The 24,601-nt window shown below is 49.0% G+C and overlaps 1 non-coding gene across 1 annotated transcript; it reads right to left on the bottom strand.

Annotated features, from left to right (window-relative positions):
• Positions 1–1,069: 1,069 nt before the first annotated feature.
• Positions 1,070–1,173, bottom strand: LOC112207232 (small nucleolar RNA U13). Its single transcript, XR_002941682.1, has one exon. It is a non-coding gene; the product is annotated as a small nucleolar RNA U13 (small nucleolar RNA).
• Between the last annotated feature and the right edge of the window lie 23,428 nt (positions 1,174–24,601).

The following is a 24,601-nucleotide window of genomic DNA, read 5'->3' as shown; positions in this document are numbered from 1 at the left end:
TAGGGACACATTGCCCTAAAGCTGAATCCAAGTTTTTAAAAATATACCTAATTATGTGTCATCCCATGGCTCATGTGTCTAACCAAAGTTGCTACTGTCTTGGTTACCTATTATTGCATGGTGCCCCAATCCTAGTGGCTTAGTACCACAACTTATTATTATCTCTCACAGTTCTATGAGTTGACTGGGCTCAGCTGGTGGATTTTCATTCCTGGTTTCTCATGTGGTTGCAGTCAGGTGTCAGCTGGGGCTGGAGTCATCTGAAGGTTTAACCAAGCTGGATGTCCAAGATAGCTCACTCACAAGACTGGTAGTTAATGTTGGCTGCCGGCTGGGAACTTAACTGTGGCTGTTGACTACGATGCCTTATATGTGGTGTCTGCATGTAGATTGGGCTTCTTACAGCATGGTGGCTGGGTTCCAAGAAGGAGTATCCCAAGAGCAAGTGTTCTTCACAGGCCAGGTGGAAGTTGCAAGGCTTTCTGTGACCTCACCTTTCAGGTCACGCAGTCTGTCTTCCACATCATTCTATCAGTCAAAACAGTCACAGAACTCACTCAGATTCAAAGGAGGGGAGAAATTGTCTCCTCTACTTGATGGAGAAGTGGCAGATTATACAGCAGAAAAGTGTGTGGGATATTGTTACAGCCACCTTTTGAAAATGCAATCAGTCCCAGCTCTATAATGAAACCTCTTTTTCCCTTAGTCTTCAATGTAGAATTTTTCATTGGGCTCCAACAACTTTAGGGAAAAAGGTTTGGGAAAAGCAGGATTACATTGGTGGTCAGCCAACTATATCTGCATTGTTATATATACACTGGGCCTTGCTATATTTACACTAGTATTAGTACGCAGTGCAGAAGTTGGTGTCCCCAAATAGCTGTTTACTTTTCCTCTGCAGCCCCTAAAGTGCTTAGTCATTTCTTTTGTACTCTACAACTCCCTCTGCTATTAGCCCTCACTATTTCCTTGGGATCTGCCTAATCCAAAATATATTTCTCTGGGCCATACCTGACTCTACCTTCTCAGCTCCCAGCATTTCACTCTCCACTCACCATTTTTTTTTTCACGTCAGATGGATAATGTGCTGACATCATAACAAGGTTTGAGGGAGGTACATCTCACACAATAGCATGAAAACATAATCAACATACTTATGAACCATAAAAGGATCTACACCACTCACTGCTACCCAGAAATTTACAATGTCTTGTAGAGCTGGGCTGCGATGGCTCATTTAACCAATAGGTGGTAATGTAACATTTGACTTGGGCCTGTATATTAGGGAGAGTGGGGTGGGATGATGTTGAGGAGAAAGGAGGGTGGCAGGAGAAGTATCTAACGTACTCCTGTGTCCCAGCTGGACATTTTCAAGTTTAAAATTATAATTGTTTTAAAATATCCTTTTTGTTGGGTTTTAGAGTTTGACAATACTGGCTTCCTTGCAAACAAAGGACATCAATGACAGCTGTACTGAATGTACTAGAAAGAGTCTTGATAATGTAAGATTTCATCCAATATTTCCAATCGTTTTGGAGTCAGTCAACAAACCATAAAGGATAACCCTGCCAAGGGCACTCTGTCAGGCCCTCAAAGTGGGTCATGATAAGGAATAAATGAAATCCCTACTTTCAAGCTGCCAACATGGTAACTTTCAAGGAACCTACAAGACTGATCATGTACAATCAACTTAAATATGCCAACTGCAGGGCTAAGGTGTGGGGCAGTTGATGACCATAATTGCCCTAGCAGAGGAGAAAAGGGGAGGGAATAATGAGGAGGGGGGCAGAGTCAGAAAGCCAAGGGGAAACTGGTTGTTGATGCCTGTGAGATACAGTGGGCAAAATGTCAGAGGAAAATGGTGGGGGTTGGCAGGGGAGGGAAACAAAGAGTGCAAAGAGTGTTGTAGGAAAAGACAGGCTTGGCTTGAATGGAGAGTGCAGACCCTGATTTTGAATTATAAGATGTTAGTACTGACAGGAATCCCAGAGACCATCCAGCCCAAAACTAGGGCCACCATCAGTGAGAGGTGCACCCACAACAGAATGCACTGCCCTGACTTCCACATTAGAATTCTCTCCAAGTGTTCGGCCAGGATGATGTAACACAGGCAAAGAAAACAGTTATTAGTCAAAATTTCCAAGAGGCAATAACCTCTTTTCTTTTTTCATTGAATCCAATTAAGTTTGCCAATTCCCTGAGTGACCTTGGGGAGGTTGCTCCTCCTCTCTGAGCCTCATTTCTTTATCTTATCAAGGGCTTACTGTATGCCTTGCAGGTTCTTGGTGCTTTACATGTGTTAACTCATTTAGTCCCCCACTAGAGTCCCATGATGCAACGACAATTATTGCCATCCCCACCTTACAGATGAGGAAACTGAGGCAGAGGTTAGTAACTTGTCCAAGGTCATACTGCTAGTAAGCGGTGGAGTCAGTTTCAAACTGGGGCTATGTGGCTTCAAGTCTGTGCTCCCAACCACTAGGTAATCCTGCTTCTCAGCTGGCAAGGTTGGACTAGATGCCCTCCAATGTCCCTTCTGTCCCACTTCTGGCACAGAAGTGTTAAAGGTCTACCCATTTACTTCCTCTGGAATTAGTCAGGGAGAACCCAGAGTTAAATTCTCTTATGTAGGTACAACAAGAATGACAGAATATACCCAGTGCCAAAGACACAGGCCAGCCACAGTCCTCTCATCTACTGAAATTTTGAGGTCAGTTTCTTCAAGTCCCTAAGAAAATCCTCTCTGAATAGCGGTGTATCCTTCTGCTTTCTGGCACATTTTGCAACTCCAGACATCACGGAAGCAGCCAACAGGCACCATCAGAATCCTGAAAAGAGAGAAAAGTATGTGGCGGGGGGGGGGGTGGCGATGATAGAACTTGCCGTTTTTAATCCATCCATCTCTGTTGCTGTTTCTCTCAGTGTCTGTTCTTTTGCATAAAGGGTCTACTTTTCCAAATGTGATTTTAAACTGCAGCAGAGAGAAAACAAAATAAACACAGAATGGTCGGCTGAGGGCCCGCACTTTCTATTCCCTGGTTACAAAGTAAAATTAGCTAGCTGGTGGCCAGGGCCTGGAGATTTATTTTGGTCTGAAGTCAACCCACAGATTAACAATATTGGCAAGAACTACATAGGAGGGGAAAATATTTTGGACAAGGCTGCATATGTTTGCAGATACATCATCTCCCTCTGCGCAACGGCCAAGGTTACAGAGAATAGGAGTCAGGAGCAGGCTGCCTTGTGTCCCTCCTGTGAGCCATCATTCCCCTCTGCATGATGCCAACTCATGCCCTCTGGGAGCAGTTGCACTGTGCTTTGAAGGACTCAGCGAAGGTAGACGGGTAAGGACACTCCAGATCTGGTAGAAGAGGGGTTCGTTCATCTTTTCTTTCCCCCTTTCTTCCAAGGCCCACATTCCATTCCAAGGGTAATTCTCAAGCAACAGCTATTTCCGGATTCTCAAGGACTAGCAGAGGGTAGTGTCAGAAAAAATTAACCCAAATTGGAAATAGGCAAAAGAGATTATTGGGTGTTCTTGCAGTGCAAAGCTGGGCTTGCACTCTTGATTGCCCCTGCAGGGGCAGAGGTTAACTTTTACATTTTTGTCCGATAGAAATGCAAATAATTTCCAACCCAGCCATCTCATCCTAACATTCTTCTATTAAATTGCCTATAAATACTAGTTACTCCCATTTTCATGGGTATAAGTTTTAACATCTTGCAGGTTTCTTCATTAATTAATGAGCTAAATCAAATCTTTGACGTGATCATTTTATATTTGCATGAGAGTCAAGTTTTTTAAACTTTTGAAAATTCTATTTTAACAAAAAAGTGTTTGTCTCTGTTGACATGACGTTTTTCTCCTGCCTTCTTGTTATCCCAACTCAAGCCGATAGGCCAATATCCCAAACTCCTCCTGGTGAACTCCAGATACAGACAGCCGGCAGGCATCCCTGCCCGCTTCCTGGATATGTGCCTGCAGATGAAACCCTAGTCTCTTTGCCCACTCATCTCTGGCTTTCACTGGAGTGTGCTGAGCCTTCAAGGAAGAACCACGGGTAGAGAGAAGTTTCCAGGACACACAGGAGTTACAAACCCTCTTCTCTCTTCTAGATGTTCATGGGATTGGGGAAAGTATGTCATCAATTCTTTGAGGAAATTTTTGCATCCTCAAATTGGGAGTAGTCATTTCCACATTGCATATCTCACAGGGGGTTTCTAAAGTGCTTCTCAAACTTTAATGTGCATATGAGTCACTGGGGGATCTTCTTAAAACGCAGATTTGGATTCAGCAGGTCTAGAGTGGGCCTTTCTAACAGCCCCCTGGGTGATGGTGAAGCTGCTGCTGCTGGTCTGCAGGCCCTACTTTGAGTAGCAAAGCTCTGAGGCTGATGTGAGAGCCTGCCCTTCAAAACCACAGGGGACAGCATAAATAAACTGAGACACCCTTGGGAATTATAATTTACACTTAGACTCCACTCTCACAAGGCATGGGGCCCAAAGGTCTGAAGAAATACCAGGAACCAACATCTCCTAAGCCTATTGTGTGCCTGGCAGGGTGCCCTAAGCCCATTACATACATGCCTGATCTCACTTCATCTTCACCACCAGCCCATGAGGAAAGAAACGATCAGAAGTGTGATTTTACCAAAAAGGAAACTGAGGCCCAGAGAGGTGGAGTAAACAGCCCAGCACTAGTCACATAGCAACGCCGACTTTTGGAGCCAGTTCTAGCTGAGCTCTAACCACATTACCACACAGCTTCCTCCTTCCACCACAACCTTGCAGGGCTAGGCTCCTTGGTCAAATCTGTAGGGGATTTTGAAAGGGAAAAGGGAGAACTTACCTCCTTTCCATGTGGTCTCCATTCTCCTAGTGATTCCCTGGATAATTCCTTCACTGTCTTTCACTGCAGCTGCCAGACAGAGGGACGGAGGAACTTTCTACTAATTTCAGAGTAGACAAATGCTCTTAGAGAAACTACTATTTGCCTAGCTTTGTTACCCGAAAGGGGTCCCGATCTAGACCCCAAGAGAGGGTTCTTGCATTTCACGCTAGAAAGAATTCGAGGTGAGTCCACAGAGCAAAGTGAAAGCAAGTTTATTAAGAAAGTAGAGGAATAAAAGAATGGCTACCCCATATATACCCCATATAGCCCTGGGGCTGCTGGTTGCCCATTTTTATGGTTATTTCTTGATGATATGCTAAACAAGGGGTGAATTATTCATGCCTCCTCTTTTTAGACCATATAGGGTAACTTCCTGATGTTGCCATGGCATTTGTAAACTGTCACGGTGCTGGTGGGAGTGTATCAGTGAGGAGGACCAGAGTTCACTCTGGTGGCCATCTTGGTTTTGGTGGGTTTCAGCTGGCTTCTTTGCTGCAACCTGTTTTATCAGCAAGTCTTCATGACCTGTATCTTGTGTTGACCTCCTATTGCATCCTGTGACTTAGCATGCCTAACCGTCTGGGAGGCCAGGCGCGGTGGCTCACGCCTGTAATCCCAGCCCTTTGGGAGGCCGAGGCGGGCGGATCACGAGGTCAGGAGATCGAGACCATCCTGGCTAACACGGTGAAACCCCGTCTCTACTAAAATTACAAAAAATTAGCCGGGCATGGTGGTGGGCGCCTGTAGTTCTAGCTACTCGGGAGGCTGAGGCAGGAGAATGGCTTGAACCAGGGAGGCAGAGGTTGCAGTGAGCCGAGATTGCACCACTGCACTCCAGCCTGGGCGACAGAGCGAGACTCCGTCTCAAAAAAAAAAAAAAAAAAAAAAAGAATGCCTAACCGTCTGGGAATGCAGCCTAGTAGGTTTTCAGCCTTATTTTACCGAGCCCCTATTCAACGTCGAGTTGCTCTGCTTCAAACACCTCTGACAGCTTGATCATTGGTCTTGGAGGGGAATGTGGAAAAATTCAAAGAACCAAAATAGATTCCTGCCCTCAAGGAAATTATACTCCAAAGGAGAGCTATCATACACATGCATTATTGCAATGCAAATTCAGATCGGTCCTGCCAGGACTTTTGTGTAGGGAATACCTCTCTCCTCTCTGCAGGGCCCCTGCAGAACTTTTGGTCTGTAAAGGTAACCCTTCAGAACTTTCTTTTACTGGACTGGGGGTGGGGGGAGGACAAAGCAGATGGCGGATGGGGGCGGGGCTGAGGGGGTGAAGGGAGAGAAATGAATGGCAATTAGCGTCTGTTTCAGTTGATGGTGTGTGCTCCCAGGGACCCAGGGACTGGGTGCTCCTTTGCCAAATGTAAATATCAAACCAATAAATGCTAATGTAGCATGAAAAAGTGCTGATTTGGGAGAAAGTTCCAATCATTTAGAGAGCTTGTCACAGAAAGCGCTTAGGTGTTCCGGAGGCAAAGGGAGCTGAGGAAGGAAATAAGAGGCTGGAATTAATAGCTCCTCTCTGGGTCCTGGTACTACCCTGGCCACCTATTCCTGGAAGAGGGAACGGACAAAGAAGGGCGTGGTAGGGGGAGGGGAGGTCCTTGCAGTGCGGTGGGGACAATAAACAAAACAAAACCAGAACGGTGAGGTCAAGTTCATGAACATCTGGCACCAGAAGAGGGAGATAGCAGAGAGGCCTGTTATCAAGTTATCTGTGAACTTGACACTTGCCTTGATGGGCCTTTGCCCATGATCCTTGTCGTCCTGATGGTCTGCCTTCAGGGACCTGTTTCTGATTGATGGTTCTGATCTTGGTGACCCTCCCCTCCACTTTCAGCCCATGATACTACTCACACTCTTAACACACTTCTCTCAGGATCCCCCACCCAAAAACCCAGAGATGCCTGCAACTTCACCTGAAGCCTGCCACACCTGCCCACCTCACAGAGGAGCTCTGCAAATACTTGTGAACTGGATTCAATAGAAGTAGCTCTTAAGGGAGCTATGAGACTAGAACGCAGGAAAGTGTGTTGGAGAGAAGACTTGGCTAGGGATTAGGACCACTGGGTTCCAGGCCTGGCTCTGCCATCTCCTTGGCCTGAGAGAAGATACCCTACCTCTCTGAGCCTTGAGGCCTCAGTGGCTTCATCTGTAGAATGGGGATAATTCCCACCGGGACAATTAAATGAGACAAAGATATATGTGCAACTGCTTGGTAACCTGCAAATCTAGAGAGTCATTACTGCGTGTTTCTCAGCAGAGTCGGTTGCCTAGGAGACAAGCCGCAGTGGGGACCTCACCCCAGACAGGCTGCAGCCAGACTCCCTGTGTGAATGACATCATGGCCCAAACTCTGCCGGGCCCCAGGCTTTCTGGAGTCTCTTTCTGGTCCCAGGACACTAAGTAAACACCTTAAGCCTCCTTAAACACAGCTGCCTCTAAACATTCAGAGGGAAAACCACTCACCCACCCGTCCCACCTCCTCCCCTCTAATCTAATCTGGACATCTAGTCTGGTCAGATTTACATCTAAATATCTCTCCCCGGTGCGTCTTTCCTTCCCTTACATCATCGCTTTCTCAGGGCTGTGGCTTTGGTTCAGCTCTCTGCTTCATTTTCTTCACCCCAGCCCCATTTTCCTTCTTGTGGCTGCCTCAGTTATCACCGTCCTTTGATTCGGCTTTAAAATACCATAAACTGGGTGGCTTATAAACAACAGAAATTTATTGCTCACAGTTCTGGAGGCTGTTCCGGTCTCACCTGTCCCTACCCTCGCAGCCCATCCCTGCTGTTCAGCAGCCCCAGAACCTGTTCCTTATCTGCCCACCCCAGGGCCTTTGCACATGCTACTTAACCAGAACAGCAACTTTGACCAGTCCTTCTTGGCCCAGCTGGAACACTGGGCCCCTCAGCTACCCTTTGCAGGATGTGAGCTCCTTCCTATATGCTCTCTCCTTTCTCGCAGGGCCCACACAACCCTCTGCCTTGTGGAACAGTTATTTGGGTTTCTATGAGTGTGGACTCTATTAGAATGTACTCAGAAGCCCAAGGCTGAGCTCTAGAAGGAAAGTCTCTGGCAAGGAGGGGCAGCGGGGCCTGAGACTTGGCAGGCCTGAATTTTCTCTTTCCCCCAAGGTTCTCCCAATCAGAGGTGTGTGGATCTTCTTTAAAACCGGAGTTCACTGCCAACATAGGCAGAGACACCAAAAGACCTTGCAGAAGAATGTAAAGAACTAGGACAGAATACTTAAGGCAGCTCTCAGTCTTTGGAACCTCACAGAATGCTCTGGGCCAGGCATCAGGCTGAGCTCTGGAGATCTAGCAGGACTAAGACAGACGCAGATTCTGCCATCATGGAGAAGCCCTGCTCTAGGGGATGCCAGCCATCATGCCTAGAGGACACTTACACAGCCCTGCAGAGGGCCCATGTGAAGAGAACTGAGGCTCCCAGCCAACAGCCACGTGAGTGAACCACCTCTGAAGCTAAGCCTTCAGAGAATTGCACCCGAGCCAATTTCTGAAGCCAACCTCTTGAGAGATCCTAAGCCACCCTGCCCAGCCAAGCTCTGGATTCTGAGTCACAGGAACAAGGGCAGTTGTTTTTGTTTGTTTGTTTGTTTTAAAAAAGACTTTCATTATTTTAAGCCACTAAATTTTGGGGTGATTTGTTACCCAGACACATCTAATACTATGCCACAGATCATTGGACTCAGATTGGATAAGGGGTGGGGAAGTCATCATATCATGATGGCAGCTACCATCCCTTGAATGCCCACTCTGTGCCAGCCACTCTGCTATAACTTGACCCACTGTACGTAACCTGCTCCTTACAAAGATCCTGGCAGGGCACGGTGGCTCACACCTGTAATCTCAGCACTTTGGGAGGCCAAGGTGGGCGGATCACGAGGTCAGGAGATCGAGACCATCCTGGCTAACACAGTGAAACCACGTTTCTACTAAAAATATAAAAAATTAGCTGAGCGTGGTGGCAGGTGCCTGTAGTCCCAGCTCTTCGGGAGGCTGAGGCAGGAGAATGGCGTGAACCCGGAAGGTGGAGCTTGCAGTGAGCCAAGATCGAGCCACTGTACTCCAGCCTGGGCAATGGAGCGAGACTCCACCTCAAAAAAAAAAAAAAAAAAATCCTGAGACAGGGCTTATCATTCCCAATTTAGACGTAAGGCACACAAGTGTCAAGCCACTTGTCCAAGCCACACAGTCAGTAAGTGGCAGAGCTCTCTCTGGCACCATCCTCTGGGACACTGTCCCATGGGCCTGTGTGAAGAACCACCTTTCCTAGATTCATCTCTTCCTCCTTGTGTGTCCCCGTCAGCTTGGGCTTGGGCCAGTGTCTTAGTCTGTTCAGGTTGCCATAAAAAAATACCATAAACTGGGTGGCTTATAAACAACAGAAATTTATTGCTCACAGTTCTGGAGGCTGGAAAGTCCAAGATCGAGGCACCAGCAGATTCATTGTCTAGTGAGGGTCCTCTGTGTCATAGATGGCACCTTCTATGTGTGAGGACATGGTGGAAGGGACAAATAAGCTCCCTTGGGCCTCTTTTATAAGGGCACTAATCCCATGAGGGCTCTGCCCTCATGAACTGATCATTTCCCAAAGGCCCATCCTCTGGGCCTTTGGTATTAGTATTTCTTAATACTATTGCACTGGGGATTAGTATTAACAAATGAATTTTAGGGGGACACAAATGTTTATACCATTGCAGCCAGCAAGCTATGATTAGGGCAGAACAAGCATTGCCTAACAAAGATAGCTCTGTAGGATGCCCTGGGCCCAAATTCCTCCCACCCCCACTGCTCCCACCCATCAAAGACAAAAGCTTTAGGAAATTGTCATGCATGGCAGACTGTATTTCCCAAGAAGGGCTGCAACAATATCATCCACCTCATGTGCTCTTTAACAATGTGACATTGACATTCTCCACTGACATTGAGAAATGAGGTCTGTGTCCCCTTCCCTTGAATCCAGGCAGGCTTGTGACTCGTTCAATCAACACCATGGAAGTTCCCAAGACTGGGTCATAAGAGCCCATGCAGCTTCCGCTGCGTTTCTTGGAACAATCACACTTGAAGCCCTGAGTTGCCATGTAAGAAGTCCCACTATGCTAAGGCTGCCATGCTGTGAGGAAGCCCAAGCTACATGGAGAGGTCACCTGAAAACTCTTCAATCCACAGTCCAAGTGTTTGAGTCCTCCTAGTCCAGGCACCAGACATGTAAATGCTGGAACCTTCAGATAACCCCAGCTCCTAAGCATCACATCATCTCTGATCTTTGAGTCTTTCCAGCTGAGCCCTCAGATATCGCAGGGCACAGTCAAGCCATCCCCTATTGTGCCCTGTACAAATTCCTGACCCAGAGAGTCCACAAGCATAATGAAATGTTTGTTTGAAGTCACTAAATTTTGGAGTAACTTGTTATGTAGCAACAATAACTGGAACAATATACCATAAGAAGTGGGTGGAAGGTTGGGTCAGTCAGTGGGTCCCCGCAACCTACACGTTCAGATTTGCCACCACTGCTTCTCAGCTCTGAAAACCAGAAACCTCCATCCCTCTTATACTACTATCCCCACTTACCACTGAGAACTGAAACCACATTATTCCTTCTCCCTGGGATTCTCACCCCCTGATATTAACTCATTGTGCAGTCACCTCCCACATTAAATGAGGCCAAGCTATATAACCAATAAGATAGTGTATAAATGATAAACTGAGACTTCAAGGTTAGGTGATAAAAGACATTGTGGGCTCAGTCTGGCTCTCTTTTGAGTCACTTGCTCTCAGGGAAGCCAGCTACCATGCCATAAGGGCACTCAAGCAGTCCCATTGGACAGGCCCACATGGCAAGAAACCGAGCCCTCCTGCCAACAGCCAACAACATTGCACCATCTATGTGAGCGAGCCACCTTGAAAGTGGGTATACTTCAGCCCCAGGAAAGCTTTCAGATGACTGTTGGAAGTGCCGGCCAACACCCTGGCTGCAACCTCATGAGACACCCCAAGCCAGGACCACCCAGCTAAGCCACTCTCAAATTCCTAACTCTCAGAAACTATGAGATAATAAATGTTTATTGTTTTAAGTCACAAAGTTTTGGGGTAATTTGTTATTCCCTGTCCCTATGTTAAACAATACTGGGACCAGGCATATGCTCATGTCCCCATGTTTAAATAATACTGAAAACAAGCAAAAATAACTTAGCTACTTGCCCTAAGAAATACTTGCTTCTGAAAGATAAGATGGAACCAACTAAAATAACTTGTTGTCAAGACCAACAGCTAGCTAGCCAATCGAGGGTTACTACAGCACTTTGGCCTTGCTGTGTTCAAGAGCCGAAAGCTATTTCTTCATAAACTCTCCCCAGTCCAAATTTCTTGCCTTGAAAGACCCAATTTGCAAATCACCTAGTCTGGGCTCTAAAACACTATAAATACATGTCCCCAGTTTCCCCACTTTGAGACGCTAGTAACATTCTGTCAAGGGGGCTCTTTCTTATTGAAGCAGGTCTAATAAACTTAGCACTGCTTGATTTTTTCTGATGGTCTTTTTTTGGGAGTTGATAGTCAACATTATATACCCTGCAAACTGGGACTTCCACTCTTGGGTGTTTTGTTTGTTTGTTTGTTTGTTTTGAGATGGAGTCTCGCTCTGTTGCCCAGGCTGGAGTACAGTGGCCTGATCTCGGCTCACTGCAAGCTCCACCTCCTGGGTTCACGCCATTCTCCTGCCTCAGCCTCCCAAGCAGCTGGGACTACAGGCGCCCACCACCACGCTTGGCTAATTTTTTTGTATTTTCAGTAGAGACAGGGTTTCACCGTGTTAGCCAGGATGGTCTCGATCTCCTGACCTCTTGATCCCCCCGCCTCGGCCTCCCAAAGTGCTGGGATTACAGGCGTGAGCCACCGCGTCCAGCCTGTTTGTTTGTTTTTATAGATAGGGTCTTGCTCTGTCCCCCAGGCTGGAGTACAGTGGCTCGATCATAGCTCACTGCAGTCTCAACCTCCTGGGCTCAAGCAATCCTCCTGCCTCAGCCTCCCAAGCAACTGTGTCTAAAGGTGTGCGACACCACACCCAGCTACTTCTTAAAAATTTTTGGTAGAGATGAGGTCTCGAACTCCTGGCCTTAAGCAATCCTCCTGCCTCAGCCTCCCAAGCAACTGTGTCTAAAGGTGTGTGACACCACACCCAGCTACTTCTTAAAAATTTTTGGTAGAGACGAGGTCTCGAACTCCTGGCCTTAAGCAATCCTCACGCCTCAGCCTCCCAAAGTGCTGGGATTACAGAAGTCAGCCACCGTGCCCGGCCTTCTTATGGGTTTTATTTGTTCATCTGTCTTTGTGCCATCCCACTTGCCCACTAGCCACATGTGGCTACTTCAATTAAAGTCAAAGAAAATATAAAATTCACTTCCTCAGTCACACCAGCCACATCTCAAGTGCTCAGTAACCACATGTGGCTGGTGGCTCCCCTATTGGACAGCACAGATAGAAAACCTTTCCATGCTCACAGAGGGTTCTGTCGGACAGCGCTGCTCTGGGGGAAAGTGGGTCATTTGCTTCAGAGGATGGCTGCCCCCAAGGAAGTTCTCAGCAGACAAGTTGGGGGGCGGCTGCAAACTGGGTGCTGGCCGCTTCCCAGAGCAAAATGGACTGCCAAGCTGGCTCCTCCTAGGCTCGACACGTGTCTGCAGGCATGACTCCACCAGGCAGGCCCTTCCTCCTCTGGCTTGCAGGAAACCATCAAGCTTTAGACTCATGGTGCACACAGGCATGCTTATTTCTGGGAGTGCACGTGATTTCCGCAGAGCAGCCCTGGCTCAGCTGGGAAGGAAGATAGATGGTCTGCAATCAACACACCGCCTCCCTCACCAACCCAAGGGCCTGCAGCTGCGCTTGTTTTCTGATTTCAGGTCTGATAAGTGGCCTGCTGGCCGTCAGAATCTCCTAGCCTAGTCTCCAGGGTCTTTGTTATCCCCCAGCTTGGAGACCTGGGGAGAAGTTGGGGAGGAAACCATGGCTTCCCTATGTGGCACCCTTAGATACAGGACTGGGCCAAAGTGTGAATTAGAAATTAATCAAATCATCGGACATTTTTCCTTTTCTTTTCTTTTTTTTTTTTTTTTTTTTTGGCTTTGAGAATTTTTATTTCTTCCATGGTAACTCTTCCTGGTTGGAGAATGTCATTTAAAATAATTCTGTCTTTAAAACTGTGGGATGAGGGGAAGGAAAATGTCACCTCCAACCAGGTCCTCACCATGCAAATCAAGGACATTTCAAAATGCTGGCAATCTGCTAGAGGACTTCAAAGGTGTCCAGGTCCAATTACACTTCATTTGGGGTGTGAATTGAGGAACTCTGGGGGAGGTGGCCGGGGTGGAACGTGTCAGGGTCGATACTGTGGTAATGAACCTAGGCCTTTGTTCCTGGGAGCCCAGCTGCTGACAAGTGGGCTGTTTCCTGAAGGTCGGAGGTGTTTCTGTGTCCCCCACCAGGTGCGGGAAACAGGGTAGAGACTGTCGCTGCCATTAAAAAAAAAAAAAAATCATTTTAGGGTGGTCTTTTTTTTCTCTTTGCTTTTAAAGACCAAAGGTTGATCACAACTTAAAATTAAAGGGGGTGGAGGGAGCCTGCAGCCTAGGTCAACATCTAAATCTTTTCAAGTCCTAGAGTTACCCACACTATGGGTCTCACACAATTTGTTTGAATTGGGGTCTGGGGAATTACTCTTCTCTAACTTATGACTTGGGTGCTGCTGCAATTTCTGTGGCAGAATATGTTTGGATGGACATGGGAAGAGGCCTGAGGAAAGAGGTCCTTAGCATTCATTCTGGAATGCTTTAAAAATAACGTTCTTTTTAAAACGATTTTGGTTTTGCTGGCTAGTTAGAATGGAACTGACTGGCCGTTTGGGAAACTCAGCCCTGTGTGGGCAAGGCTGATGGCTTAAGGGCATTCAAGAATGATTCATGCAAGTTCTTCTAGTCCAAAACACCCCTCGAAAAGACACAACATATTCAGAAATCTCAGATAAGGCTGGGTAGGAGCAGGTCTGCCGGGTAGATTCCAGCAGGGTGCGTAAGAGCAATCAATCTACCGCAAGTGCGAATCGGGATCAAAAGCCGGCCTCTTCCACTTGCTGGGATGCTTATGCAATTCATTATTTTATGTCCTTGGTTTCTTTTTTCAAATGCAGATACCCCAGAAAGGTAACACATTCAGTTACGCACACTTTAGTGCAAATGCATTCATCAGAAACTTTTATTTTTTTTGAGACGGAGTTTCGCTCTTTCACCCAGGCTGGAGCACAGTGGCGTGACCTCGCCTCACTCCAACGTCCGCCTCCCGGGTTCAAGCGATTCTCTTGCCTCAGCCTCCTGAGTAGCTGGGATTACAGGCGCCCACCACCACACCCGGCTAATTTTTGTATTTTTAATAGAGATGGGGTTTCATCATGTTGGCCAGGCTGGTCTCAAACTCCTGACCTTGTGATCCGCCTGCCTCGGCCTCCCAAAGTGCTGGGATTACAGGTGTGAGCCAGCGTGCCCAGCCAAGAAACATTTTAAATGGCAGTGGAAACTGGGTGAAGCTGCTTGTGAGCAGGGAAGAAAAAAGTACGGATGCTGGAGCCACCCCCTGCAGATGCCATTTCCTAGGGTGAAGCCCTAGCGTCAATATTATTTTTTAAAGCTCCCCAGCTGGTGTCAATATGCAGCCAAGTTGAGAACCCCAGGAGAGAGAATCGAGGCTGAAAGAGGATGGATGGATGGACGGGAAGAATCAAAAGAAAAAACAGCTTCTCTTTTTTTTTTCTTTTTTTAGAGATGGGGGGTCTTGCTGTGTTGGCCAGGCTGCTCTCAAACATCTGGCCTCAAGAGATCCTCCCTCCTCGGTCTCCCAAAGTGCTGGGATTACAGGCATGAGCCACCACGCTCGGCCCACATAATTCCTCCAATGAAAGACCCAGGTTTGAGTCCTGGCACTCCACTTGATGGCAGCTTGATCCTGGTAGAGTTACTTATCCCCCTCTGAACTGCATTTTCTTCATCTGTTAAATAGGGATAATACACTTAATAAACAGTGATTCTCAAACTTGAATGGGCGTCAGAATCACCTGGAGGGCTTCTTAAAACACAGATCCCCAGGCCTCAGCCCATCTCCGAAGAGTATGACTCAGCCAGTCTGGTGTGAGCCCCCAACATCTGTGTTTCTAACAAGCTTCCCAGTGATGCTGCTGGGCCAAGACCATGCTTCGAGAACCACTGATATCAGGGGCAGTTGAACTGGTTATTATTAGCTCACAAATTTAATCCACAGATGAGACCTGAAACCAATGGCAACACCCCGTTCTCTCTTAAAAGGGGTCAAGAGCCAAATAGGGCTTGAACTTGCATACAAATATTCACCAGGTTTTAGCATTTTGCTGTGATGTAGCCCACCTTCAAACCTGAGGCTGAAGCCACCAATGGACCATTATGGTGAAGGCTGCTCTGGAAGCAGAATTGTGCCTGGTCCGCAAAGACCCACCCACCCTAGAAAAAAGCACCTCTGCCCCCTGTCATTCCAAAGAGGCCTGGCCCGGTCTTTCTGGAGCCTGCTGTGCACTGGGACCTGGTCACTAAAAGCAGGTGTAACAGATTAAAGCTGCTGTGTCCCCTGAGGGGGTGAGCCCTGCCTTCTGAAGCACAATTTACACTGTGAAACCACGAGTTGAGGGGAGCGGGAGGGGGCACATTTCCTCTTTAAAAATGCTCAAAGTCTTTCAGCTGATGCTCAGAGCAGGGCTGGCCTAGGCAAGGGTTTGAAGTAGGAAAGGTCACTATTTTGTCTTTTTTTTTTTTTTCTCCTTGAGACAGAGTTTCGCTCTGTCGCCCAAGCTGGAGTGCAATGGGGTGATCTCGGCTCACTGCAGCCTCCACCTCCTGAATTCAAGCAAGTCTCCTGCCTCAGCCTCCCAAGTAGCTGGGATCACAGGCGTGGGCGTGCACCACCACACCTGGCTAATTTTTGTATTTTTAGTAAAGACAGGGTTTCACCATGTTGGCCAGGTTGGTCTTGAACTCCTGACCTCAAGTGATCCACCCGCCTTGGCCTCCCAAAGTGCTGGGATTACAGGTTTGAGCCACTGCGCTCAGCCACTACTTGTCATTTATGCTCTATTCCCATCCCAGCCACCCACCCCTGCTTCTCCTGTCCCACAGCCTGGCCTCCTTGTGTCTCCAGCCTGGGATCGCTGCCTGTCTCTGCCCCAGACTATCCCTTACTCCTCCTATCAAAATGCTATCAGGTGGAGAGCAGTGGTTCATGCCTGTAATCCCAACACTTTGGGAGGCTGAGATGGGAGGATCACTTGAGCTCAGGAGTTTGAGACCAGCTTGGGTCTCTACAAAAAAAAAAAATTATTTTAATTATCCAGGCATGGTGGAATGCACCTGTAGTCCCAGTTATTCTGCCCATATGGGTTGCATCTTCCATTTGAGAGCCTCTCACCCTAAGTCTCACAGTCACCAGTACCCTGGCTTCCAGGACAAACCTGGATGATTTCCCCCCAGGCTTAAAGGAAGACTAGAGACTTAAAGGAAGCTGGACTTTTATGAAAAACTCATTGTGGGTGGGGGGCCAAAAATTAACTAGGCATGAAGAACCTGGGAGATACCAGATTATTCTGGCTCACTAGGGCTTTACACTTATCTGGCCACAGCTGGGACATACTCCCTTCTCCCTGGACCGTGCAGTCTGGGCCCACCTCACCCCCAGTGTGGGCCACCTATTATGATGCCCCCCAAAATGGTGTCAATTCAAGAGTACCTGCTTCTCTAGGGTCTAGGCTTTGGGGGCCCAACTTATCACAACTTGAAGTTACTGTTTTAAAATTTATCTTATTTATTTGTTAATTGTGTCATCTGTTAACATGTTATAGCTCCATAGGACAATCACTGGCGGTCTTGTTTACTGTTAAATCACCAGCCCTAGCCCAGTAGTTAGAATATTTTGATTGCATGTATAGGTGGATAGCTGAGATGGATGCAAGGATGGAGGGATGGATGGATGGATGAACGGATGGGTGGATGGGTGGATGGGTGGGTGGATGGATTGGCCCCCACATAGTACCAAGGTACTTCTCCTGTAAATACCACAAACCTAGACCAGCAGTTCTCAAACCTTTAGGTCTTGGGACTCCTTGACTTTTTTATTTATTATTGAGGACTCCAAAATGCTTTTGGTTATATTGGTCTTGTCAATATTTCCCACATTAAAAATGAAAACAGGAACATTTTTAATATTTATATATTAATTGATCTAAAAATAACAATTATGAATATATTACATGTGTAGTGGGCAGCCTCTAAGATGGTGCCCAGTAATTCCCACCTTCTGTCACCCACACCCTTGAGTAATTCCCTCCCCTTGAACGCTAGCTGGACTTACAGACTCACTCCTAATAGATCTATTGTCCTATAGGGATGTGGCTTCCAAAATTGGATTACAAAAAGACTGTGCCTTCTGTCTTGGGTGCCCTCTTTTCTCTCTCTAGGAGGAGCCAGCTGCCTTGTCACGAGGCAGCCCTGTGGAGAGGGCCTCGTGGCAAGAAACCCAGGCCCGCCAGCAGCCACATGAGTGAGTCTGGAGGTGGATCTTTCCCCGGCTGAGCTTTGAGATGCTCCTACCCCTGGAACACACCCTGATTAGTCTCCTAAGAGACCCTGAGCCAGAACCACCCAGCTAAGCTGCTCCCAGATTCCTGACCCACAGAAACTGTGAGATAATAAATGTCTGTTGTTTTCAGCCACTAAGTTTTGGGGGTAACTTGTTACACAGCAATGGATAAAATGCATGGTAACATCGATAGCACAATTTTATTAAAAAATAACCGTATTTTCCAAAACAAACAAAAAAGTTTAGGGAGAAAAGTGGCATCGTTTTTACATTTTTGCAAACCTCTTTAATATCTGGCTTAATTGAAAACAGCTGCTTCCTCATAGTGGCTTGGGCATCCAATGCGTTGTGATACATTGTTTTGGTTGAAGAAAATCCAGCCTAATGGAGCTTTGCAGTTAGAAAAGGACAGTCTGAAAAGGACTCAGGGAACCACAGGGATCCTCAGACCACACTTTGGGAACTGCTGACCTAGACAATCATAGACCCCAAAAGATTCTAATTCTAGGGCCCTCACTTCCCAATCTTGGTTTCCTGTTTGGGACCTTTGCCATTTCTCCAGGTGCCCAAGTGACTTAGTGGTGATGGAGGCCACCCAGGAGGTCTGATCCCCTGCCAAAAAGGATAAGTCCTCTGAGGCCTAAAAGCAGAAGACACTGATGAACTAACCCTCAGTCTTGGCTGTGTCATGCCCAAGATGTCACACAGAGGGGAAAGGATGCCTCTGACATCCAAGGTGAAGGTTGAGGCATCTGGAGTCGGGGAGGGCAGGGGAGCTTGTTCTCTGCGCATTGACAGCTTCCGGGACACTGGGGTTTGCCAGATCCACGGGGATTTCCCCCTCTCCTTCCCTTTCCTGCGCGTGTCCCACTACCCCCACCCCCCCGTGAAGTTTAGGGCCTGTTTTCAGCCGGAGCCGGTCTAATTTTCGCTGCCTAGTTGGTCAGAGAAACGCACGCAGCTGTAGCAAAGCATAAAAATAGCTTCCTCCGTGACCAATTTCTTCCCACTTCCCTTTCTCTCTCTCCATGCTCGCCTCCCCGTCCCCACCTTCTGTGGAAGCAGGAAGGTCCCTGGAGGGTGCCAGCACTATTGAGACATGCCATGCGCCCCGGCTTCCCTCCCAAACAACACATGTTCCTGATTCTATTTTGCCCTGGTCCCCCGCAGGCTCGCACAGGCTTCCCTGGGGACCGGGCGTTGTCAGATGGATCCCCGCGGGCCCAGTGTCCGTCCACCTCGCTGGGCAGACTTCCTCTCCCGCGCACAGCCCCCCAGACATCTGCACGCCGAGTGCTCGTCAGCGGCACTGGGATCTGGGGTCCCAGCCTAGCCCGGAGCCAGCCAAAGGCCTGCCCGCGAGGGATCCGGATCTTCTGGCACCTTAGAGGTTAAATGGGAAGCCTCCAGCTGGAAGGAAAAAACGCCCCGGTGCTATGCGCGGAGGCTCCAGGCGGTGTCCCCAGCGTCCCGGGCTTCCTCTGCGCCGGGCGGCTGCGCGTCCCGGAGGCGTCCGCGGCAGAAGATGGAATCCGAAAGTGGGCATTCGTCTTTCTAGTTTGGAAGCAGGAGAAGACAATCAAACCTGCAGCAGCTCAGCTCCCCAACGCGAAGGTCTAGCCAGCCTTGGGCAGGGGAGCGTTTCTAGAAATGTCTACACCCGGAGCCACCGGCGGGAACCAGGAGGGCGGGGTATGGCCCGGACCTGCCCTGCCTCTCTTCCCTGAGCCTTTGGGACCATGCGGGAGAGAGGACAGGCCACCTATCGTATTTCAGGAGTGGCTTGTAGGGTCCAAGGGCCGTTTGCCTCCCTCTACTGCAGTTTGGAAACAGAATAAACCGCCCCAGCAAAACCCGGCGAACTTGTCCAAACCACACAAAAGTTCAAACCACACAAACTCCAACTGGGCACCGACGCAGGACTGGCTTTATCTGTCCGCAGAGGGCTTTGCTCTGCCTCGCAATTGATTAGGGCTCCTGAAAACCACTGAAACAGTTTATCTCACCCACCCAGCCTCAAGCCCCCTGATGGGCTGGAGTGGAGCCTGGATTGTTCTGGCAGCCAACCCCAGCCCAGCTTCCACCCAGCTTGGCGGCCCCCTGGGCCACCTGCCTGGTTCCTCACTCCACAGAGGGTCCCCATTTTGTGGCAGAAAATCGAATGACAGCAAGAGGGTGAGATGGGAAGATGAGGGAGTTGGATCTATGAGGGGAGAGAAGCATTCTGTCCACTGAACAGGGTTGGGGGGCTTTCCAAGATCCCCCCTTTACTTTCACACCCTTTCTCCAGTTCTGTTCCTCTCCTTTCACGGCACCCAGCGCCCTTCTGCACGGGTGGCCCAGTCCTCCAAGCCCAGCCTTGTCTTTTGAACTTCTCCCCAAGCAACCTGTCCCTGTACAATTTACATCCTCTCAGTTGTTTTCTCTGGAAACTCTTAACTCAGGCAGCCAATACCATGGCCATGAGAACATTCTTCACCACAGAAAGCAAGATCCTTTGTCAGCCTGTTCTTCATGGGAGGGGAAGGGAAGGTTTTGTAAATATCACGTGGAGATTAACTGGGGGAGGAGTCAGGAATTAAACAACGTGCTTTTTTTTTTTTTTTTTTTTTGAGACAGAGTCTTGCTTTGTCACCCAGGCTGGAGTGCAGTGGCACCATCTCTGCTCACTGCAACTTCCGCTTCCCGAGTTTAAGCGATTCTCCTGCCTCAGCCTCCCAAGTAGCTGAGATTAGAGGTGCACGCCACCACGCCCAGCTAAATTTTTTTGGGGGGGGCGGGGACGGAGTCTTGCTCTGTTGCCCAGGCTGGAGTACAGTGGCGCAATCACTGCAACCTCCACCTGCCGGGTTCAAGCAATTCTCTTGCCTCAGCCTTCTGAGTAGCTGGGACTACAGGCGCATGACACCACCCCTGCTAATTTTTGTATTTTTAGTATAGACAGGGTTTCACCATGTTGGCCAGGCTGGTCTCGAACTCTTGGCCTCAAGTAATCTGCCTGCCTCTGCCTCCTAAAGTGCTGGGATTATAGGTGTGAGCCATCGCACCCAGCTAATTTTTGTATTTTTAGTAGAGACGGGGTTTCACCGTGTTGGCCAGGCTGGTCTGGAACTCCTGACCTCAAGTGATCCACCCACCTCCGCCTCCCAAAGTACTGGGATTACAGGCATGAGCTACCACGCCCAGCCTAAACAGTGCACTTCAACACGAACTAGTAACGATCATGGTGGAGCACAGTCACAGACGGGGGAGGATCTCTGGCAGCTGACCTTCTGGGCTCACACCAGGAAGCCTGTCACCTTTCCCAGCTGCCTGTGCCATGCCTGTGGTGCCAGTCATTGCTCTAATGGTAGGCAGGGAGGCAGAACTCCCCCTGAATAAGTACAAGGACCTGATGAGCCTTTGAAAGCAGGCGACCCACTCAATCTGAATTCTTTCAGGTTGTTTCCTGCCCCAGCAACTGTATGTAAAACTGGCTGAGAGCTTGTACAAATTAGGGTGGCTTGTCACAGGGTTTCTATCACATTTAGTCACCTCTGAAAAAAGAGACCCGTTTTTGAAAAACACCTAGCAGACCGGGCGCCGTGGCTCATGCCTGTAATCCCAGCACTTTGGGAGGCCGAGGCGGGCGGATCACGAGGTCAGGAGATTGGGACCATCCTGGCTAACACCGTGAAACCCAGTCTCTACTAAAAATACAAAAAATTAGCCGGGCGTGGTGGTGGGGGCTTGTAGTCCCAGTTACTCGGGAGGCTGAGGCAGGAGAATGGCCTAAACCCAGGAGGTGGAGCTTGCAGTGAGCCGAGATAGTGCCACTGCACTCCAGCCTGGGCGACAGAGCGAGACTCCGCCTCAAAAAGAAAAAAGAAAAAGAAAAACACCTAGCATACATAAAGGGCTTTACCATCTCGTTTCATTCCATCAATGAGCAAATGGGGGTTACCCTGACAGCAGTTGGAGTTCAATTGCAGGAAAGAGAGAACCTCTCCAGCTATTTTAAGCAAGAAGAGATTTAACACAGGAAATTAGGTGCTGACAAAATTATTGGAAGGGTGCAGGAGGAGCAGTCTCTGGACTCCCAAAACAACACCACTGAACTGGTCTGCCAAGACTACTGCCATCTCTGCCACCATCAGGAAGGTGGGGCGTGAGGGAGCCTGCCTCTGGAAATGTAGATTTCCAGAGTGCACTACCATAGCTGCGATCCAAGGATCAGGAAGCCACTGCCACCACAACCCCTCTCAACACCCACAAAGCCGGTAACTGAGCAAACACTAGAATGTTGTTACACACACACACACACCTCTAGCAGGTACAGCCGGACTTCACACGAGTGCATCTAACTGGTAAAACTGAATTCTCATCCACAGTCCCAGCTGCAAAGGTGTCTGGGAAATCCAGTTTTTAGCCTTCCAGTCTCTGCAGACCATGGGGGCACCATAGGACGAGGTTGGAAGGGAGGCTGTGTGCCTGCCACCATGCCTACATTTTGCAGATAAGGAAACTAAGGTTCAGAGAGGTTAAAGAACACATCCAAGGGCACATAGCTGGTAAACCCCAATCTCCCTGACTCCAAAACCCATACTTTCAATCATTATATTGAGCAAACAGCCCCATTCCATTTGGGGCTTTGGCAGTCTTGGGGCATCTTTCGGCCAGAGGGCCCACACGACAGCAGAAGCTAGCACACACCTTCTGCATGCTCAAAGGCTGGACAGTGGGCACTGAGGTACAACTGAGGCCCCGGGGTTGTGAATAGCTTATCTCAGGTTGACAGACAGAGGAGACTCATAATCGAACCCAGGGTTCCTAACTCCACGTATACTTCCTGACCTCACCTCCCTGCCCCCCGACATCGACATCTGGAGGAGGGGGAATACACGCGCAGGCTGTCTCTGGAGACATGTTTCTTCAACACTCAGCTGCCCTGCATTTTTCCAGGTGAGGTATCTAGCTTCCAGCCTCTCCTCCCACGTTTGGAGAATCCTTCATCTTCCTAGTTGCCTCCCACCAGAAAAGCTAAAAATCCCAGATAGGGGCACTTTCCCAGCCGCCATTGCAGTTGGTATAGGCTCCTACCTTAGGCTCAATCCATCAGATGCCCCCATCAAAGGCTTGGAGTTGGGAACTGATAATACAGAGATGCAAGGAGCACAGAAGTCCATTCTGGTGGATGGTGGCAGTCGCCAAGTCAATGGCATTCCATTTCCTGGGGCAACAGGGACCATATCCACGTCCCAAGGTGGCAGTGTATGCCAGGGAGTCCTGGATTTGGCAGCGAGGTCATCCCTGGATTGCCTGACTTTGGCTGTGGTCCTGACTGCTGTGCAGCCTCCTTGGTCGACTCACCAAACTGGATTCTTCAGCCCTCTTGGTTATTTTGTGAGTTCCCCAAGATCCTTTTGATAAAGTCCTTTTCTGCTTAAATAAGCCAGAATTGTTTCCTGTTGCTTGGGAGCCAAGAGCTCCGGCTGTTACAGCTGAGCCGCTAGATTTTGCCTGGCTTCCCTCAGCGAGACCACACAGGACACTGCTAATTCTTGGATCCCTCAGGCATCCCAGTCCACTTCCTGGGAGCTCCCATATCCCAGGACCTTGGCCTGCTGATCTTACATTAAGAGAACTGGCCTGGTCTGACAGAGGGTCCCACATCCATCCTGGACAGCTTCATGGTGATGTTCCTGGGTCCCATCTCAGACTCTCCCCATCAAAGGCTTTCTCATTGACCATGACCTTTCCCTAGGCACAAGTGAGAGCTCCTCCCTCCCCGCTGCCCCACACCTCCCCACAGTCACCAGTTTGGCATCCAGAAAACATTTCCTCCTTCTCCAGAGACCTTGCTCTTTGTCAGCCTTCACTCCTAGCTGAGGCAAAACAGCTGTGGGCCCTGCTCAGACTCCAAAAATGCAGGCTGGGAGCTCTGGGGCCTCTGCAAGAATAATGGCTGAAAGCAGTGCCCCAGGTTCAAGGCCCCGGCTTTGCTGTCAAGATAGGGTGTGAATAAATGGCTTACTCTCTTGGGGCCTTGAAAAGAGAGGAGAGTGAGGGCCTAGCCATAGCAAAGCGAGCACTGCTCACTGTCAACACTGAACTGGAAGCAGGGAAGGACTGTGAGGAGGGCGTTCCTCACCTAGGTTTGGGGCCTGGGGTCAAAAGAGTGGGCGGAATTGCCCGGGGCGTCATCCAGCCAGAGGCAGATAGGAGCAGGAAGGGCTTGGGTTCCCACAGGCAGCACTGTGGGACCAGCTCAAATCAGCTTCTGGCTGAGTGTAGACAGGGGTCAGGGGAGGGGGCCCATCTCAGGGGACAGCCCAGCTGGTAGGCAGACCGGAAGTCCACTGGGATGACGACAGCGTGCTGTAAACTTGGGCTTATCTCAAGGATGTTGTCTTTGTTCTCGTGATCCCTCGCTTTCCCAATAAAAGTACCCTTGAAAATTGAGCTGAGGCCCAGAAGGGCATGTGGGTCATGAGGCCCACAGAGCCAGGCTGCTGCTGCTGCAGGAGGGGTCAGAAGGGATGGGGCCACCACCGACCTGGCTGGGACTCTGGAGGAAGCAGGAGTAGCTCTCTGCAGTCAACATGGAGGAGTAAAGGGCAGGGGGAGCCCAGCAGAAGAAGGGTGCTTCTCTCCCCTCTGTTGGGAGCAGGAGAGGTACGATGAGAACATCACAGAGAGTACCAGGGACACGGGTGGGCTGGAGACAAGATGGAAAATCGCCTAACCACTAGGCTCAGGCAGTGGAACCACAAACGCCAGCCTCAACCAATACTTGAGGAAGGAGCGTGGATCTGGAGTCGGACAGGCTTGGGTTCAAATCCCAGCTATACCAGTCAATGGCTGTGGCATCCGAGGCAAGCCTTTGTGGCTGGACTGTTACACAGGCAGCCCTCAAGGAGCCGTACCTCCCACATCCCATGTATTGACTCTGAGTTTGGCCATGTGACTTTCTTTGGCTAATGGAATATTAATGAGCATGACGAAAAGCAGAGGAAGGATAATTGCTCGCATATTGAGGCTTGTCCTCTTG

This window comes from Pan troglodytes, chromosome X (genome assembly GCF_028858775.2).
Source record: "Pan troglodytes isolate AG18354 chromosome X, NHGRI_mPanTro3-v2.0_pri, whole genome shotgun sequence".
NCBI classification, from domain to species: domain Eukaryota; kingdom Metazoa; phylum Chordata; class Mammalia; order Primates; family Hominidae; genus Pan; species Pan troglodytes.
The sequence above is the reverse complement of the archived record's forward strand: the minus strand, read 5'-3'. Positions and strand labels throughout refer to the sequence as shown.